The sequence below is a fragment of the Lycorma delicatula genome, chromosome 12, assembly GCF_047948215.1.
Source record: "Lycorma delicatula isolate Av1 chromosome 12, ASM4794821v1, whole genome shotgun sequence".
Classification (NCBI taxonomy): domain Eukaryota; kingdom Metazoa; phylum Arthropoda; class Insecta; order Hemiptera; family Fulgoridae; genus Lycorma; species Lycorma delicatula.
In genome coordinates this window covers 41,733,604-41,753,940 of record NC_134466.1, presented here as the reverse complement: position 1 = coordinate 41,753,940, position 20,337 = coordinate 41,733,604, and the positions used below count along the sequence as shown (strand labels likewise).

The 20,337-nt window shown below is 33.6% G+C and overlaps 1 protein-coding gene across 1 annotated transcript in view; it reads left to right on the top strand.

Moving 5' to 3' along the window:
• LOC142332731 (very long chain fatty acid elongase AAEL008004-like) overlaps positions 1–20,337 on the top strand; it is a 271,686-nt gene that overhangs the window by 19,187 nt on the left and 232,162 nt on the right. The gene's annotated exons all lie outside the window — the stretch shown is intronic.

Genomic DNA, 20,337 nt, shown 5'->3' with positions numbered 1-20,337 from the left:
TCCCTGTTTTAAACGTTATGGGGGAGTTGTCGATTTAATAAAATTAAGTAATGTACAGTTAATTAGTTTCCTTAAAGTAATAAAATATTTATTTATTTATAATTACGCAATAGATCATATTAATTATACAAATAATCATTTTGAATGTTTATTTAGTACTGAACATAGTTTTTAGTTACATACGTCCTTGCATGGACATGTTCAATGCAGCCTTCTCTAAAAATCCATCCACCTGTAGTTAAAACCAAATTAGTACGGATGGCAGCCTTGCTACTTTGATTTGTGTAAACATTGGAGGAAATTTTAAACAGTTATTGTGGTAGTAAGTTTTGTAATACGTTTTTTTATCTACTTTTAATAAAATTGATTTTGTTTCAAGATATTTCCAACATTGAAATAATTCTTGTTTTGGTTTAAAATTAACGCAGTATTATTTTGCCTTGTTTTGATCTCGTTTGTTTTTAATAAAAGCCAAATTTATTAAACTTTTCTTCATATTGAGTTGAATTTTCTTAGATTTTCTCAAAATTAAATTCTTTATTAATTTTGTTTACAATTAAACATTTAGGTACGTTAAACTTAAAAAAAATTGTTTCACAATACATTTTTGCGTTTTAGAGTAGGTTTTTATAAAAAAATTACTAGAAATTTTTCTAGCCTCTAATTTTGCAAAGATATATGAAAAACTATTATAGAATCATTTCTTGAATAAATATTAATATAATAAACTCAATATGGTTTTAGAAAGGGTATTAGAACTAAAGATGTAATTGCTCGCTTATCTGAAATTATTTATTAAAATTTAAACAAAAGTTAAGCCGTAGCTGTTGTATTTTTGGATCTGGCCAAGGATACTTTTTTATTTTCTGTTTAGCTTTCGGAACCACCGTAAGGTTTTACTTCAGAGGATGATATGTATGAATGTAAATGAAGTGTAGTCTTGTACAGTCTCTTGTTTGGTTTATTGAAACCGAACCACCAAAGAACACCGGTATCCATGATGTAGTATTCAAATACGTATAAAAGTTAACTGCCTTTACTATGATTTGAACCTTAGAACTATCGACTTCGAAATCAGCTGATTTGCTATGACGAGTTTAACCACTAGGTCAACCCGGTAGGTTTGGCTGACGATACTGTAAACCATAAAATTTTAATTGAAAGGTTAAAAAATTGGTGTCAGAGATTACCTTCTCAGTTATTTCAAAATTATATAATGAATAGAAAAAAATATGTTAAAATTAACGGCATAAAAAGTAAAGTTCAAGATATGAATATTGATGTTCCTCAGGGAACCATTCTTGGACCATTATTTTTTATATTAATGATACATTTTTTTTTGCTGAATTCCTTTATTTACTTAATCAGTTTCTACAGTGAAGCTATATGCATGTCGGTATACTGACCATTACTTGAAAGAGGACCATCCAGTGATAATTCTCAAGTAATACAAAAACAATAGCATAACATAACAATCAAACAATAGTATAACATAATGAATATTTGAACTACAAGTTCATGATTGTAAAATATTATCTTATGCTGTTGATAGTTACAATATGTTATGGAAGTATTTGATTAGAAATTTATAATAAACTAGCAGACCTGGCAATGCTTCGCTATTGCTAGATTTGAGTATAGTATTAAATGAACACAATTGAAAGTTTGATAAAACATTAACAAAATGAACATTACGGAACTTCACAAAATTTAACCTTTCCCTTTTTCTCATTTTCCTTTTTACCATATTCCCTTCCCCCAGTTCCCTTTTCCCTTTCCTTTTCCTATTTCTCTTTCCCTTTTTTCCTGTTTTTTTCTTTTTTTACATTTTCCCCTTCTTCCCTTTTACCTATTTCGATTTTTCCCTTTCTCCCTTTTTCCCCGCGCGTAAATCGGTCCAATAGTTTTTTAGTCTATAGCGAACACACGTATCGGAAACAATGAAATGGATGGAATCGTAAAATATTTAGTATACCGTGCGTGTCTTTTTTAAGTCCAACAAATAGAGCTATTTAAAAAAAAAGCGTGTTTTTACCGGTCACAGGTGTAACATCTTTATAAACAGTGATGCCATTTAGATGCAGTGTTGCCATGGAACTCCTCTTGCAGAAAAACTCGTCGTGAGTAAGTTGTCCTCTGCCGATTACGGATTGGACATAGGAGGATCACACACGAGTACCTAATGTCAGGAGGACACGCACCCCTATGCACACGATACAACTTTTCTTTTTCCTGTTTAGCCTCCGGTAAGTACCGTTAAGATAATACGTCAGAGGATGATATGTACGAGTGTAAATGAAGTGTCTTGTACATTCTCAGTTCGACCATTCCTGAGATGTGTGGTTAATTGAAACCCAACCACCAAAGAACACCGGTATCCACGATCTAGTATTCAGATCGGTGTAAAAATAACTGGCTTTACTAGGACTTGAACGCTGGAACACTCGACTTCCAAATCAGCTTGGGAAGACGCGTTCACCACTAGACCAACCCGGTGGGTGGCACACAATACAACTGCCGCATGACTGTGCATCACATTCTCGTAGACTGCATATGTTATACGGCGTTGCATCGTAAATTTAATCTACACAGAAACATCCGTGGTATCTTGTACAATTATAACGAAATTTTGAACCAAATGTTTCTGTTTTTGCGAAGTACCAGGTTACTGCAAAATATTTAATATTATCATATATATTTTTATGCTAGAAGAGTTTTGATAAATTTTTTTCCTTTACTTTCAATTTTGAATTTTTTGGTTCTATGTCTTTAATTCTATCATCCGAGAAGGGGGAGCCATTTGCACAACCTATCGGAATTAGGTAAGCTTTATATAGTTTCTTTTCTATTATTTTAAACGTTATATTTTAAAGACTCCGTCTGCGATATTAGTTTTGAATTTTATTTCACTTTTTTGACTTTTGTTTTAATAAATTTTTATTATATGATTTAATTTAAAACCTTATAAGTTTTATTATTTTAGAGTTATATTACCTATTTATTAAAGAAAATTCCGGGCGATGATAACACACAGCCGTTTTTCGCCCCCCCCAAAAAAAAAACAATAGGTATATAAAAACGCGCGTATTCGAATGCAACGTTGCGTCAAAATTTCAAAGCAAGAACTTTCAGAGATTTAAGATTTTGAACAAACGAACATTTACATTTTTATTTATGTAGACTGGAAAAGCAACTTGTTGAATTAAATAAAATAATGGTTAGATGCCAGTAAGTTAGCTCTAAATGTACCCAAATCAGTTGATTTGGAAGTCGAGAGTTCCAGCGTTCAAGTCCTATTAAAGACAGTTATTTTTACACGGATTTGAATACTAGATCGTGGATACCGGTGTTCTTTGATGGTTGGGTTTCAATTAACAACACAGCTCAGCAATGGTCGAACTGAGACAGTACAAAACAACACTTCATTTACACTCATACATATCATCCTCTGAAGTATTATCTGAAAGGTAATTACCGGAGGCTAAACAGGAAAAAGAAAAAAGCTGTAAATGTAAGTAAGACAGTCTGTTTTAATTTTTGGTTATCATTATTACTGTTTACTTACTGATTTTAATGTTGTAATTGGCAAAATAAATCGTTCAAAGAAAATGTCACATAAACTATATCTAGATATTGATTAACATTTCAGATTGGATTGAAAAATTTCAAATAAAATATATACCGTTTTTGCATTATCAACACTAAGCAGACTTTTTACAGTCCAAAATTTATTTACTATTGTGAATGAAATTTATTACGGTATTGGTAGCTATGGTATAATTGCATGAGGGTCAGCTAATAAAAATTAAATAACAGTTAAAAACTAGACATGAAAAATAGTAAACTTCATAAAAAAAAATCAAATAAAAATATCAATTTATTCGAAAAATACATTAGAATCATTGAGTCATAAAGCCCTAAACTTTATAAATAATTTCGCAATTACGAGACATAAATCCATTCAGTTATTTAGAATATATAAAGAAATTGTCAGAAGGAATCATAAATATACAATTATATATTATTTTAATAAACTGCCTCGTGAAACTAAATGTCTACTTTCGAGAAATTATTAAAAGATATTAGGAAAAGCTCTAAGGTGAATGAACTTGAATGAAAGCTATATCACATTGATGATTGCTTAAGAGACTGTATTTAGATGTTGTTATCATTAATATTATTTTATATATTTACCTTTTAGTTTTATTTTTCTTTTCTTTTGTACACCGGACTACGGTACAAATGACTTGAATTTTCTGAGTACTGTGGACAAAATGTCACTGTACGATGTTACTATGCAAACTGGTATTAAATAAATAAATAAAATACCGAGCGAATCAAAAAGGACTTAAAGCATATACAAATTTTATTTATGTAACTTACAAATTCGGTTGAGGTTTCATTTCATAGATAAACGCATCAAGTTTTGACTCTTGTAGTAGTTCATTACTACTGAATTCGGCCACCGTTAACGGTGTTAAAAATGGATACATTTACTGGTGCGGACCGTGCTCACTGATTTTGTTGATTTTACGATTTTCAGTCAGGAACTACAGTTCAACGTATGTTTCTTAGAGAGTACTGTAGGGAGCTTCCTAGTAAGCGTACAATTTTCTCTTGGCACCAAACCTACGCTGAGACAGGTAGTTCTGTTAAACATACAAATTTACCAGGACACCCAAGAGTCCATGAAGCTGCTGTGGAACAACTCAGAAAAAGCTTTGCTCGTTGTTCGAAGAAATACACTCGACATGTTTCACGTGAGGCTGGCGTTCCACATACGACTGTTTGGCGCGTATTGGATAAACAATTGGCCTTGAAGCCGTGTAAACTAACCTTGGTTCAACACATTACAGATTACGACAATGTTGCTCGGCTGCAGTTTTGTGTGGAAATGACTGTTCGAATTGCCGACAACGATACAGTTTTAGTGATGAGTCAATGTTTCAAATCAGTGGCCAGTGGAATACACATAACTGCCGAATATGGGGTAGCTAAAATTCTCATGAAACGTTACAGTACATTCTTGATATCCCTTAGGTGGACGTTTTTTTTGTGTCCTAAGCAAACAAAGGCTGTGCGGCCTTCATCTTACAGAAGGCAACCGTAAATGGTGTCGTTTTTCTGGACACGCTTCGAAATTTTGTAATTCCTCAGACGATGATGACCAAGATGGACTCCATTACTACAGGGTGTTCCATATAAAACCCAACCCACCCTTATATTGGTAGGTATTGAAATAATAAAAAGGCTTGTGTAAATATGTAAATGTATTTTTTATTATTACCATCAATTACCTTACATTTAGAGTAAATGTTGGGCTAGCTACAATTCTTTTTACAGCGTTTCTTGCAACTTTTTTCAAAGTTTGTGGCTGGATATTTAATACAGCTTGTTCAATATTGACTTTCAATTGTTCAAGTGTTCGTGGTTTGTTGCTGTAGCCTTTTTCTTTGAAGTAACCCCGTAGAAAAAAATCCGCCCGCCGCAGTCAAATCTGGAGATCTTGGTGGCCACAAGCCTCGACCGATAACACGATTACCAAAGAATTCCTCGACGAAATCAGAAGTTGAACCTGCGTAGTGCGATGTCGCATCGTCATGTTGTAGCCAGCAGTGTCTGTCTTCCTCTTCCAAGAGTGCAATGAACTGAAATAAAATATCTTGATATCGTTCTGCATTAATGGTGTACTCGAAAAAAATAGGACCTATTATTTTCTTCCGCGATATCGCGCACCACACGCCCAACTTCTGCGGGTGTAATTGTTTTTCGTGACAAACGTGGGGATTTTCAGCACTCCAAATTCTATTGTTTTGACTGTTTACGTAGCCATCCAAATAAAACCGTGCTTCATCTGTGAAAAATAACGAATCCATAACATTAATTCCCTCACGCAGAAATCGACGGAACCGTTGACAATATTGTAGCCGTTTTTCTTTGTCGGGCTCAAGAAGTTAATGAACCGTTTGAATGCGATAAGGTCGTAATTGTAATTGTTTAGTCGCCCGATGAACAGTTGATTTAGACAAATTAATTTCAACAGACAAACGTCTGATCGATTTATTTGGCGAGGCGAGTAATCGGTCTTTGATTTCAGTGACTGTATCTGTATTCAACACCGACGCAGATCGTTTGTTTTCCTTGTTATTAACAGAACCGGTCTCTAAATTTTGCGACTAACCTTAATACTGATGTTTTGTTAGGAGCTGGTTTATCTGACTACTTATGGCGAAACAAATCTTGCACTGTAACCGCTGATTTCGTACTGAAGTACGACTCAACAATGAAAACACGTTCATCTAGCGAAAACACCATCTTGTCTCTAGCAATACACTGAACGTTATGATTGGATTGTTGTTACTATCGGTAATGTTGTACTGCGATGTTCAGATGTTGGACGAGTCCATTTCAGTAACGAGTAAGGGAGTAAGCTTGACTTTTGAAATTTCATGGATGAGTGATGGATGGGTTGCGTTTTATATGGGACACCCTGTATCAGTAAGACGGGGCACCACCTCGCTACCGCCCAGAAGTCCAAGATTTTTTTGATATAGATATCCAAGTTGGTGGATCGGTCGTGAAGGTCCAATTTCATGGTCATCTCGCTCTCCAGATTAGGCCCCGCTAGATTTTTCCTTATGGGGTTTTTATTAAATATCCAATTTACGTACCATCTTTATCTGCCGATTTTGTTGATCTACGATATCGAATTAACGCCGCAGCTGCAGAGGTAACATCCGACTTGTTCTGACTACAGTCTGGAATGAGATTGGGATGTGTGGATGTCGCATTGCAAATGGAAGCCATATCGAACCAAATTGAATGCTGGGTGACAAACTTTATGTCTGTTTCTTTGAAATGAGACCTCAACCGAATCTGTAAGTTATCTATCTAAAAAAATTTCTATATACTTTTAAAGTTGTGAAGTCCTTTTTGAATCACCCGGTACAGTTTGGAAGACTTGTTTTATTAAATTTTTTGAATCAAAAATCATTTGAAACTCAAATCTATTTTTAAATTTTAGTTTCAAGAATTTCGATAAAGCTATTTTTTTTCTCTGGGGCAGAAATCTTGGCGATTTTTTTTGTAAGATTGATTAAACAAAAAGCTTTCGGACCCGTGGTTATTTATTTTTACTTTAAAATTTTTCCCGTTACTTAGTGATACATTCTGTATAAAAGGAAAATCAAGAAATGTATTTAGAGTTCGAATCCTCTTACACGTGTGCGCGCGCGCGCTCATCCCCTCACTTCATTTCCCTCACGAGTTAATACTTCCTTGTACACGTAATTGTTTGAACCGTTTCTCACCCTTCTTTAATTTAATTTTTATTTGTTTACCTTATTGATTAGTATTTTTCCATTAATATAATTTTATTTTATTTATCTACCTCTTTTTCCTGTAGCCTAATTCAGTCGAAAAATCCCGCTAATTAGTTATCTACGGTTTATTACGGCGGGGCTAAAAAATGTAAGCTCAAAAGAAACACACTTTTTTACGTATAATTATTTGTTTTTGTATGTACTAATACGCAGAAATTATTATATACACGCAGTTTTATCAATAGGTATGCCCGTATCGGACGTTAAGTTTTAATTATACCTAATATTTTTTTTGCATTAATCGATTTTTAATTTTTTTTTTTTCATAATTAAACTCTTTATTTTAACATATGAAAGTGAATGTGAATAAATCTTTTACGTACAGAGTAAGTCAAGGTCAGGTGATGGGAGTAGGGAAAAGGTAAATTAAAAAGCAAGCGAAAGTAATAGTAATGTTCTCTGCTGCTAGGGCAATTATTCCCTCCATTCCTTTTTAAATCAATAATAATAACAGTAATAAAAGTAATGAAGTAACCGACAAAGTTATTATCTCTAATTTCTACTCTTGCTTCATGCGCTAAGTTAATTTTATTTATTTATCTCGTGTTTTGGGGGTTTATGGCACTCTTCTTTTTTTTTCAGTTATTAAAAAATTAGTTTTTCCCCCCTTTTGGGATCTTACACTTTATTAACGAAATTGTGCGTTTGAACATTTGAAACATTTAAACATTGTGCGTTTACATTAGTGCGTAGTGCGTTTGAATCGACGTGATAGCTTACACCGTTATTACGTAATGATCTTTACAAAATTTTAATTTTGACGGCTATTTTGAGGTGAACTTGACGGCCATTCGTGTAATTTTGTAGTCTTATAACGATTTTTAATCCAAAATCAAATCTCAGATTTTGCCATCCAAAAATAAATCTATTCGAAAAAAGTGGTATTAAAATAATATATGTATTCAAATCAACTGGTAATTTTTTTAAAATTAATCGACCAACTGTGTTTTTTTTTAACCTTTTTTTCATAGAACAAACAGTTATTGAATTCAATTATGTATATGTGTGAACACTTTTTGTCTCAGAATGTTGTAGCTTTGGCTACATATTATATTCTGGACCCAAAATTAGAAGCAATATTTTTTCCATTTCTTTCATAAATAAATTTTTAAACAATTCTCTTTAACTTAATTTTTTTTTGTCAGGAATCATTTTTTTATAAATAAATTTTTACTAAATATTCTGTACAGAGTAAGAAAACACTTAAAATCAAAACTTTTTTATTTGAAATTTGGGAATTTTAATGCTTTAATCTTATTTATGTAATCATGACTTGATCAGCGTAACAGGGAAAATCATGCAATTCTTCGCCAGCTTTTTGTTTTACTGCTAATGATGCTTTTAGCACTAATTTAATCAACCTTTTACGATTGTCTCATCCAGCTAGCTTTCCTGTTTTGAATCCTTCTGATTAATCTTTTATTCTCTTAACATTTCTTATATTTTTTTCATTTTTCAGTTTAACCCTGTCTATTTAATCTTCTCCAATTTGCAGTATCCTCCTCCTTTTTTCTCATTTTTCTTATTCACGTTTTACAGTGGTACAGAAATATATTCCAAACATACACGTAATACTTAAAAGACATTTCTTTAAATCAAACTCTTTTTCTTTTGCGTTTCTCATTTTTCTTGCTTTTGTTTCATTTTTCTTTTTGCAGTATTCTATTAACATGATTACAAGATATTTCTGTATTGATTTATTCGTTTAATTCTTCTGTGAAAATAGGAAGAGAAAAGATTATGGAGGTAGAAGAATTTTTTTATTTGGGAAGTAGAATTACTAAAGTTGGACGAAGCAGGAGTGATATAAAATGCCGAATAGCACAGCCGAAACGAGCTTTTAGTCATAAATATAATTTGTTTACATCTAAAATTAATTTAAACGTCAGGAAAAGATTTTTGAAAGTATTTGTTTGTAGCATCGGCTTACATGGAAGTGAAACTTGGACGATCGGAGTACCTGAGAAGAAAAGATTAGAAGCTTTTGAAATGCGGTGCTATAAGAGAATGTTAAAAATCAGATGGGTGGATAAAGTGACAAATGAAGAGGTGTTACGGCAAATCAGTGAAAAAAGAAGCATTTGGAAAAATATAGTTAAAAGAAGAGATAGAATTGTAGGCCAAATTTTAAGGCATCCTGGAATAGTCGCTTTAATATTAGAGGGTCAGGTAGAAGGAAAAAATTGTGCAGGCAGGCAACGTTTGGAATATGTAAAACAAGTTGTTAGGGAAGTAGGATGTAGGAGGTATACCGAAATGAAGCGACTAGCAATAGATAGGGAATCTTGGAGAGCTGCATCAAACCAGTCAACTGACTGAAGACAAAAAAAATTCTTCCTTCTTTTATTCTGATAATGATTCTGCTTATTATCTCTTAAAAAGACTAATTTTAACGCAAATAGAAGATTTTTGCCGAACGGTTATTGTAATATACTGGAAAACAAAATTAAACTCCAAAAAATGCTCTGTCATCCATTCTTTTCTTCCGCCAGTGTCTTCTTTGTCTATGTACTTCTGCTCTTAACAGGAATTTCAGGTTCCACTGGTGGGCCTGGTTCTAAGTGATCTTCGTCTAAAACTGAAATTACGATATCTAACATATCGTTACGTATCACTCCAAATGATTCTGTATCTTGTGATAGTGTATGTACATCATCCATTAAATTTATTTCTTCTGTACTTCTTACTGAAGGAAGCTCAAAAAGAGAGCTTAAATCCACCGGAGCTCCAAGAGAGCTTTTTCTGACTGGACACTTTGTTCATCCGTGACAGGTTCCTCGTACTCTTCAATTGAAACAGAAGTTATTTCTCCACTTTCAGATGTATCGGAAAGGCAAAATTCTTGAAAACTGGGTACATAAGTTTGTTTAAATCTGCAAATGGATCTCTATGCATTTACAACATCAGACAACAGCCTGTTTCGTTCAAATTCTAATAAACATAACGCATCCTGAGAACCCACCGGGTTGGTCTAGTGGTGAACGCGTCTTCCCAAATCCGCTGACTTGGAAGTCGAGAGTTCCAGCTTTGAAGTCCTACAAAGTCGGTTATTTTTACCGGATTTGAATACTAGATCCTGGATACCGGTGTTCTTTGGTGGTTGGGTTTCAATTAACCACACATCTCAGGAATGGTCGAACTGAGACTGTACAAGACTACACTTCATTTACACTCATACATATCATCTTCATTCATCCTCTGAAGTATTATCTGAAAGGTAATTACCGGAGGCTAAACAGGAAATAAAAGAAATACATCCTGAGAAGAGTTTAATTAACACCCTTTTCAAATCCCTATCACAAAAACCGATTAATAGCAAGCAATCTGTGAACAAATTAACAATCACTATGATGTGCTACAAAACTGATTAAAAATGATATTCCCATTTCAGGCTTAAATAACTCATAATCTCTATTCAAATAGAACATTTAAACAAACGCTATTACAACCCATTAATATACCTTTATTTAGTGTGAATATCGTCGTTTTGTACTAAAGTTCATTGCTTTATTTGTGTGGCCTGGTTATTATAAAATTTCTTTTTTTATAATTGAAAAGAATACAGATTTAATTGGAAGAACTGCAAAAGGTTCAGCTAAAGCGCATTCCTTTCAAGCCATCTTTGATTTCCAACTGTTGGTGGCAGGTGATTTTTAGTTAAGCTACATTTTTGTTACAATGGAGGAAACAAACCAGTTGGAAGTTAAACAACATTGCATGCATTAAACGTGGACTGTATATCCGTAGGTCGCAGGTTCGTATCCGACCCGGAGGACCAAAATGATAAATAACTGCCGCCTTGGTGAAGTACCTTGGTTAGGTTTAATTCTAAATCTTTTGCTTTAATGGATCGATTAAATATATTATAGTGTGACAATGCACCTTGTCACACTGTACTCTCAATTAATAGTTTTTGGAAAAGAAAAACATCCCTGTAGTTTCTCAACCACCTTATTCATCTGACTTTAGTCCCTGCGACTTTTTCCCGTTCCCGATTATAAGAAAATACCTCAACATCATTTTGGAACAGTAGAAAGATAAAAAAAATTTAACCGATCATCTGAAGGATATTCCGGTTTCTGAGTTCCAATACTGTTATAAAGAGCGGGAAAATCGTTTGAAGCATTGTATGGCTTCCCAAGGGAACTATTTCGAAGGTGTAAAGTCCATGTATAATTGGATTGTAAATAAAAGGTTTTTCTGAACCAGTCTCATTATTTTATTTACAGACCTCGTAAAGCTTTGCTTTTAGTTAGCGTGGAGGAAGCCCGGAAGCCGCCCGGAGCGGCTGTTTTAATTTAGTTTTATTTAAAGACCCTTCGGGTCTTTAAATAAAACTAAAACTTACTGTTCCTCATTAATAATAAAATTTAAAGAATATGAAATGAAATCAGAGTCTTAACAGGGTGTTACACGAAGAAACTGAAAGAATTTCAGGACGAGTTCTACCAATGAAAATAAGAAAAAAGGTTTATATAAACAAGGGTATGGAACCGCTTCGATAACAAGTTATCCTTAGGGTTCCTAGATCTCAGTTTGGCTTTATTTAACTCTTTTCTCAGGAATCATGGCGAATTCTTTCACCAGCCGTAACTCGATGACGAAGCGTTTCCGCGGACCCATGTTTATTTATATAAACGTTTTTCATTGTTAGAACTCGTCCTGAAATTCTTTCCGTTTCTTCGTGGTACAGAGTGTCCCACAAAGAAACTTTCAGGATATGTTCTACTGGTAAAAATATTGGAAAATTTTCATTTACACAGGTCTGGAAACGCTTTGTTTTCGTCCGGATTTCAGCTCTTCGATAAAATGAAGACCTACTGTAATTTTTGGGACTCAAATTAAGGAGTAAAGTTGGTGGTTTCTTATGTAATTTGAGCTGGGAAATAGGATAAAACAGGTTCCAGAACTGGAACATAAAAAGTAAAACATAAAATTTGGTGTCGAGAAACCATGTTTTTTTTTTTTTTTTTTTTGTTTGTAGTACAATAACTTTGTTAGATGCAAAAGATTTGGCAACAAAACTTGGTACATAATTTAATTAAAAACTTTTAAAAATCTGTTTTTTACTGAAGCATGGACAGAAAATCGTATTATTCTTTCTGCACCTAGTAAACATTCTTTTTAAAAACAAATGCTAATTACCTATAAAATTACCCAAAAACGCTAATTAATAAATAGACGCCTATAATAAATAAATGCATGTGTGGGCGCGCGCGCGTAATTTTTTATGAAATTTCAATTTAAGTGAATGGTATTTTTGTATTAGACCTCAAAACGTAAAGAAAATTAAATTTCATAACTAATCCCATCGTACGAGCGAAGGTTATACCATACTTATCTTCGAAAAGTCTGTAAAAAAATAAATACAATTATCGATTTACAGCCACATTGATAATTTCTTTGCAATCAACTGGAGTAAATATATCTTTTACAGTGCTGCCAATTTACTAAGTGAAATTTACCTTTATTATATTCTTTTAACTATTTTTTGTCTTTAGTCATTAAATAACCTGTATATTTTTAAAAGAAAACATTGTTCGTAATTGTAATCAAATAATAAAGTATTAATTATTATTATTGCTTTTTTATTTATTAAATTTGCATTTAGCGTAATGGATTTGTAAAGCCAGATTTTTATCTTACTTTTTTTTTATTGTATTGTCTTACAACTGAGGTGCTGTACTAGACCTGTAGCTTTCATTTCCTGTAAAACATTGACGTTCACATAAAACAGAGGATTACAATGAATGGGAAAAATCTTTTGTTTTAAAGATATTTTACATTATAAGAATTTTTTCTGTCTGCCTCTATAAAAAACAAAGAATGATTATGTTTAAAACAATGCAATACTGTTTGTTACATTTACCGTAAAATTATTTCGGCTGGTTGCATGAAAATCATTAACGTTTTGTGTTTTATTTTATTTTATTTTCATTCTAAAAACAAATATAATTTAAATAATTATTTAATTAATTAAGGGAGAAATTAATATTACGAATCTAGTGTCTAATTATGTTACGTAAAAAATAAAAATTAAGTTAGTGGTTTTAGTCAAATTACGAGTATTGTCCCAAAAATAATACACAGTTCATCAACATTCAAACAAAATTTCTTTGTACACCAAATCAAGTTTACAGCCCTTCAGTATAATTCTCCCTCGTTTGTATTGCAGCTAATGCTTAAGCAACTTTTATATTCTTGTCAAAATATTATCTATGTTAGAAGTAGAATATTCAGGGTCACGACAAATGATAACTTTAAATTGCTAAAACGAATTCCCCGGAGTGGTTCTTTGAGCTTTGAAAAGAGAATGAAGTCCGGTGGGGTGTCGCAAAATCAGGGTTATATGGTGCGTCTTTCCAAATCAGCTGATTTGGAAGTCGAGAGTTCCAGCATTCAAGTTCTAGTAAAGTCAGTTATTTTTACACGGATTTGAATACTAGATACCGTTGTTCTTTGGTGGTTGGGTTTCAATTAACCACACATCTCAGGAATAGTCGAACTGAGAGTGCATAAGATTACATTTCATTTACACTCATACATATCATCCTCATTTATCGTCTGATGTATTATCTGAACGGTAATTACCGAAGGCTAAACAGGAAAAAGAGAGAGATATCATTTCTTCCGCTCAAACAAAAAAAAACAAGGGTTGTATGGTGGATGGTAAAGCGTTTCACAAACATAATCGACAAAAATATCAACGACAGAACTCGCAATATGAGGACGCGTATTATCATGCAATATTGACTCACCACTATCTTGGACGTAGTTTTCGAAATTTTGATTGCAAAACCTTCCCAATGAAGTTATGTAGTAACAGTCGTACAGATATCATTCGGTACTCTGTCCGTAGATATAACATCCTCTTTATCGTTAGTGAAAATCTTTTTCTTTAGTTTTAACTACATTCGACGACGTCTTCAGTTCAGGTTCAGAATGACGTATCCATGTTTCATCAATAGAAATTATTTGATTCCAGAACTCGCGTTCCCTTTCATATCTTATAAGCAGTCTTCGTGCAATTTCGAGACAAGTTTTTTGGTGTTTATTCAGTTGGAGTAATACCCATAAGGTTACAAATATTTTTGTCCAAATGTTTTGTTGAAATGCCATGTATTGTAGCTTTTTGTATTCCATTTTCATTTTCGATTCTTTCAATGTCATAAGATGATATTCGTCGATCATTGTGGCACAATAGCGATGCTTGTGTTGTCCACAGCAGTTGTTTATTAAAAGTAGCTTTTTTCAATTTTTAATAAAAGTAAGAAGTTTTTATTTTCTGTTGTTAAATGATTTCTTAATAAAATAATTTTAATATCATGTAAAACAAGATAATGTTGTTTCCTACCGAGTTGTTACCCCTCCACCCCAAACTAATGTTTTTATTTTTATAAGAAAATTAATATAAAAAAACCGGAAAAGGATTTCATTATTTTTCTCTCTTCACCCTTGATGGACAACCTTCATTTCAAAATATTAATGACTATAATTTTACTTAAAATTGATCAAATAAATTATGAAGTACAAATAGGAATCGATTTTGGAAACAGATTTTTTTTAATGTTTTTATTTACAGTCGCATCAACAATTATAGTCATTAGCGACTAAAGTAAAACTATCATGTAGTGTAACATAAAACAACAAAAATATACAATAAAGAAACAGGATCAATAAAGAATAAACATAGACAAGTAAAAATAATAAATAAAAAATAAAATGCATAAATCAGACAAAAATCACTAAATCGCTTTTTTCATTCCACTGTAGAAGAGGAACCGCAACAGACGTTTTATACCTTCGTTCTGATCTAATAGAAATTTCATATCCGAAGATAATAACAGACCCAGGTCTGAGTTTTGTCGGACGGTTCCAAAGATTGGGCAATCAAAGAGCAGTTGTTACACAGACCGTTTAACCTTGCAAGCCTCACAGATCTTCTGAGGAGAGCCAAGTAGATGAGCTTGGGTAAGCCTGGTGTGTCCAATCCTTAGCCGAGTTAAGATGACTTGGTCTCTTCTGTTGCTCGCGGAAAGAGGTTTCTCGAGCACATTCTCCCGGATGTTACTTAATGTCGTGGGAGGGCTCAGCAGCCAAAAACCTATTCCACTGAGCCCGCAATTTTACACGGACTGATCATGGAAGTCTCTTTTACATGTCGATTGTATTCGGATGTCATTTATTATAGCTCTCTTGGCAACCTCATCGGTCCGTTTGTTCCCGAGGATGCCACAGTGGCCAGGAATCCATACCAGTACCACAGTCTTATTTATCCTTGAAAGGATATCATGAATAATCTGGACGATGGATTCAGAATGTTTGTAGCTCAAGATCTTAAGTACACTCCTAGAGTCGGTAATTACTAGGAAACTGTCATCACTACGAGTTTCGATAACTTTCAAGGCGGAGTAAATTGTAAAGGCCTCACAGAAGAACAGGCATTAAGTTTATATAATATCTCGGTGTCAGGGAGTACAATAGAACAGCCACATCCGTCGCCCGAGATAGACCCGTCTGTGTAGATGAGAGTGTACCCGTTGTACTTATTAGCCGTGTTGTTAAATTGGTCTCTGGCAGACTGGAAACCTGTGTCCCGTTTACGACTTCCAGATTGTAAGTATTCGAAAATAGATTTTAGTTTACAGATTTAGTAATAAATGTTTGATGTTGGTTTCTACAGTGTTACTAGAGATTCTGGTAATATTCCACTAGTACCTTTTGGGTATTTCTCTTATAAGGAAACATTAAGTAAATCTAGCTGGTGGTTAATATAAAATATGTTTAATGATATTAAAAGGAAACTAATATATGTGAAATCGGGTATCGCCGTACTCGGTTGTCTGTAGGGGTGTAGTCTGACCCCTTTATTTTATGCTTTTTTTAGGCATAATTTTTGCTTTACACTATAACAATTTCAGTCATATCACGGCTGTTTATGAATCGATTTGAATAAATGATATATCATTTTGTTCAGAATAAAAGCCTTAACAATTTATCTAATAAAACCTTATTCGATAAAACTAATATTTTCGGAACTATTAATGATTAAAATGGTCGCCATTTTGGAATTTTCAAAGGTTAAATTTGTAAACCGCTTATTTATTTTATAAATGTTGTTCGGCAGATGAAAATTAAATTTTATTAATATATCTCGATGCGTTCTTAAGATATAGATTTTTATTGAAAACCACAAAATTGCGAACAAAGGAAAAATAAAACACGATAGGACATTTACAAGATTTTTTTTAAAATCTATATATATATATATATAAAAATGTTAAGTTCGTTTGTGTACGCTTCAAAAACTCAAAATGTTCTGCACCGATTGAGCTCAAATTTTAGCACGATATATAACCCGCATCAATGATTGTTTTCATCTATTTTTAATTTGAAATGTAAACAAAGTAAAACCAATCAGATCAAGGCAAGATGGCCGCTGTCAAACACGACCAAATTTCTTTGAATTATATTTAACAGCTAAAACATCTGTACTTTATTAAAAAAAAAAAACACGATAAAAAAAATTTTAGCACGATATATAACCCGCATCAAAGATTGTTTTCATCTATTTTTAATAAATCTATCTATCTATTTTTAATTTGTACAGTTTTTTAATAAATAAGAGGCTAATAAATCAGATGGAAATGTAAACAAAGGAAAACCAATCAGATCAATGCAAGATGGCCGCTGTCAAACACAACGACCAATCACAATGAGCCCGTATGGCCGTTGCCAATGTAAACAAAATCACAACTTCACAACTGATTAAGTAACAAATTTCTTTGAATTATATTTAACAAATAAAACCTCTGTATTTTATTTTTAAAAAAAAAAAAAAAAAACACCAAAACAAAAAGAAAAGCCACCAAGAAGGATGACTTACAGTAAATAAATTAAAACACCCACCTTTCTTATAGCCAAAATAGATACTTAAGACTATGCAAACAAAAAAAGTCGAAATAACCAAATACACAGAAAATAATATCCCTACATAATGACCAAAAAATCCTTTGTTAGGTTAAATATTCACTTTTGTCTGAATTTACAGAAGGCATTTACAACGAAGCATTGATAAATATTGAAGATAAGTGCTTAGCTAATGCAAATAAAGTTCTTAGTCAATTGGGAATGCCAGTACCCACCCTAGCTGCGATTGCTTCATTTGATGTAGATTTACGCCGTGAACAGAGTTACAACATTGGTGATCTTCAGTCATATGTCCAATCAAACATTCCCAAATTAACGCTTATATATCGTGCTAAATTTTTTTTTATCGTGTTTTTTTTAAAAATAAAATACAGATGTTTTAGCTGCTAAATATAATTCAAAGAAATTTGGTCGTCGTGTTTGACAGCGGCCATCTTGCCTTGATCTGATTGGTTTTCCTTTGTTTACATTTCCAAATTAAAAATAGATAGAGATTTATTAAAAATCGATGAAAACAATCTTTGATGCGGGTTATATATCGTACTAAAATTTGAGCTCAATCGGTGCAGAACATTTTGAGTTTTTGAAGCGTACACAAACGAACTTAACATATATATATATATATATATATATATATATATATTTATAAATAAATAAAAAGGTATGAATATCTTAATGCTTCCTTATTCGTTGGGGTTGAAAGTCAGGCCAAAACTATGATGCTTAGTAAAGACTAATTAAAATTTTCATTGTACTAAAGGTCAATTTTCTATGACTAATATACAGAGGGTCCTATATAAAACGCAATCCATCTATGTCAATAGGTATAAGTAAATAAAAAAGGCATTTGGAAGTTATTAAATTATTTCATTTCCAAACTATCCAGTAACTTAAATTCTATAGTAAATGCTGAAATTGGCGTAAATAAAATCTGGCACAGTCAAATGTGAAGATCCTGGTGGCTATAAACCACGTCCAATACACGATTATCAAAGAATTCGTTTACGAAATGAGAAATTGAATGGTCGTATAGTGTGATGCCATCGTCACGTCGGAACCAGCAGCATCGATCTTATTCTTCCAAGAGTGCGATGAATTGTAATAAAATATTCTGATATCGTTCTGCAGTAATTGTGTACTTGAAGAAAGAGGACTAATAATTTTTTGGTAGTATCTCACATCTTACGCCCATCTTGTGCGAGTACGATTATTTTTCATGATACGCGTTTGGAGTTTCAGCACTTTAATCGAGTCCATGACATGAATACCCTCACGCACGAATCGATGACAGTGTTTTAGCCGTTTTTTCTTTGTCTAGATCAGGTTTAATTTTTTTTTTGTCGCTCGATAAACGGTTTTTGGTAAATTAATTTCAAGTATTAATTGATTTTTTTTTTTGGCGAGGCACTTAATCGGTCTTTGATTTGGGACTGAGTCGCCATTCAACACTATCGTCGATCTTTTGTGTTCATTGTTGTTATCAACAGAACCTGTCTAAATTTAACCTCAAAACGAATGTCTTTGTTAGCTGGTGGTTTATCACGGTACTTTCGGCGATAAGATTCTTACACTGCAACCACAGATCGCGTGCTAAAGTATGACTTGAGCGTAAAAACACGTTCGTCTTGTGAAATCATCATTTTCTCTAACAATGGACTTTCATTTCTTTTTCCTGTTTAGCCTCCAATAATTACTATTCAGATAATACTTCAGAGGATGATATGTATGAGTGTAAATGAAGTGTAGTCTTGTACAGTCTCAGTTCGACCAGGTATCCACGATCTATTATTCAAATCCGTGTAAAAATAACTGATTCTACTAGGACTTGAGAGCTGGATCTCTCGACTTCCAATCAGCTGATTTGGGAAGACGCCTTCACCACTAGACCAACCCGATGGGTTATCTAAAAATGGACTGAGAGATGAATGGAATGGAATGCAAAGTTGGCGGGAGTTTGCAAATTCTCCCTTCGGATTGCAGAGCCTGGACAGTGTCCCTTGCTGCTGGGTGATTCTATCGGGCGTGTTTTAAAGGTTTACTGTATATGAAGGGTCTAATTTTTCACTTTTTGTCTTTATTTTATATTTCGATTTTAAGGACGGATTTAATTGCATTCCAATCCGTTGTTAAACCAGCGTTATTGAACCCATTTCATGGGCCGACCGCGGAAGGCTAGGCTTTTGAAAACCTGTCCTCCCGACGTAATTCCCCTTCAGACCGTCCACTGAAGTCCTTTCGGTGCTAACGCTACATAGGCTAGCAGGAATACGCCACAACGGAGCACTAACTATATGGAGGGAGCAATGCGCCCCCTTTTCCGGAGGAGTCGCAATTGCTGATTTAAACTAATTTAATTGTAAGTTTTAAGGGAAAGTTTGAGTAGAAGCTCTTCACCATTTCTTTGTTGGCTGCCCTTCAGGACGCATCTCTGCTGAGCTCTTTCTCGAACTCCCGTCCGGGACGTTGGGTCGCGTAGACGGTCTTCTATCTTCTTCTTCTTCTCCTTCCGATGACCTCTTCGTTCTTCTTTGGCCTGCAATTTCCGAGAATTGGCAGTAACCGAAGTTACATGCCATTAACCTTGAAATTCCCCTGGCCCCGAAGGACTGAGCGGGAAAAAGTGCAGGTTTCTTCTTTCTTCTATTCAGTCAGTGGCTACTGGGCAGGTGACTACTGGGCTAGTTCCCTCTTCTTCTTTCTTGAAAGGAAAGGGAATTTTTGATGATACCTATTCGCGATCGCGGGTATGGGGCGGCGATCGCCTTCGTGGAAGAAGCAAGAAGCAGGTTCTTTACTACGTATCATAAAAAAAAAAAAAATTATATTTTTTCTTTTGGGATGGCGGGATTAAAAGAAAAGGCGTTTCCCTCTCTATTTCGGTGATCCAACGACCTCCCGTATCTGTAACAAAAGAAACAGAGCATACCACGCGGAAAAAAAAGGAAAAACTTACCGCATTCTATTGTCTTTTATCGAGACAGTATAACTTGTTGCCTTGTTTCACAATTAATACTCAAAACTTATT